The sequence below is a fragment of the Rhagoletis zephyria genome, unplaced genomic scaffold, assembly GCF_001687245.7.
Source record: "Rhagoletis zephyria isolate East Lansing unplaced genomic scaffold, Rhagoletis_zephyria_1.1 Rzeph_scaffold_03006, whole genome shotgun sequence".
NCBI classification, from domain to species: Eukaryota; Metazoa; Arthropoda; class Insecta; order Diptera; family Tephritidae; genus Rhagoletis; species Rhagoletis zephyria.
This window is the reverse complement of record NW_016160090.1, coordinates 66,712-67,599: the sequence shown is the minus strand read 5'-3', so window position 1 is coordinate 67,599 and position 888 is coordinate 66,712.

The following is an 888-nucleotide window of genomic DNA, read 5'->3' as shown; positions in this document are numbered from 1 at the left end:
AAGTTCTTATTCAAAATATGTTTAAAATATGTGAAATTTACTATTGAATAAGGTTTTTGTTGAAAACTAAGTAGTTTATATTTAGCTACAATCTATTATTGCACGAAAAATTGTGGTTGAAAGGGTAAGTTTATGAAAAGGTATTGAAGAGTGGCAACAGTGTAGTAAGCAACACTGAGGGCTCCAGTAATCGACAAAATTCTGCGTATGCAGACTGCGTTTAAGTATACGTTCTGCGTTCTCGACTAATTTCAGCTTTAGAATAATACCGTGGCCTTTATATTTAATTAAGAGTATGTTTACATATAATCACAAATAGGGTTTACACCGGGCAATATTGTCAAGACAATTATGTCAAAATGATTTGTTTGTTGTAATATAAATTCGCCGTGTTTACAACAAACACATCATTTTGACATAATTGTCTTGACAATATTGTCTGGTGTAAACACCAAGTAACCAAACTTCGGAGAGTAAAAGTATGTTCACATATAAACATTATCTCAATCGCTGGTTTTTTAATCACCCCGTTTACCCAGCCAAATCACAGATTATTAGATTAACTGGTACAATAATTACAGGTATTGTCTTCCCAGAGAGTTTTGCTTCACATCGAAATTCGTGCTCGCTTATTTTCATTTTGACGCAGTTCAATGTTGATTCTTTTACTTTTATTTGGCTTTGCTTTTTGTTTTCGCTCAATTAAATTTTTATAATTTTTCAAAACAAAAGAAAAAACATTTGAAATGAAGTGAGCCATACAAATTTTGAATTTATTTACTAAGCAAATGTTTTTTTCGGTATTTGCAAATTAAATAACGTGTGTTTGAAAAAATACGTGTACATACTAGAGGTATACGCCGCCGAGCCACGCCGCCGCCGCCGCCG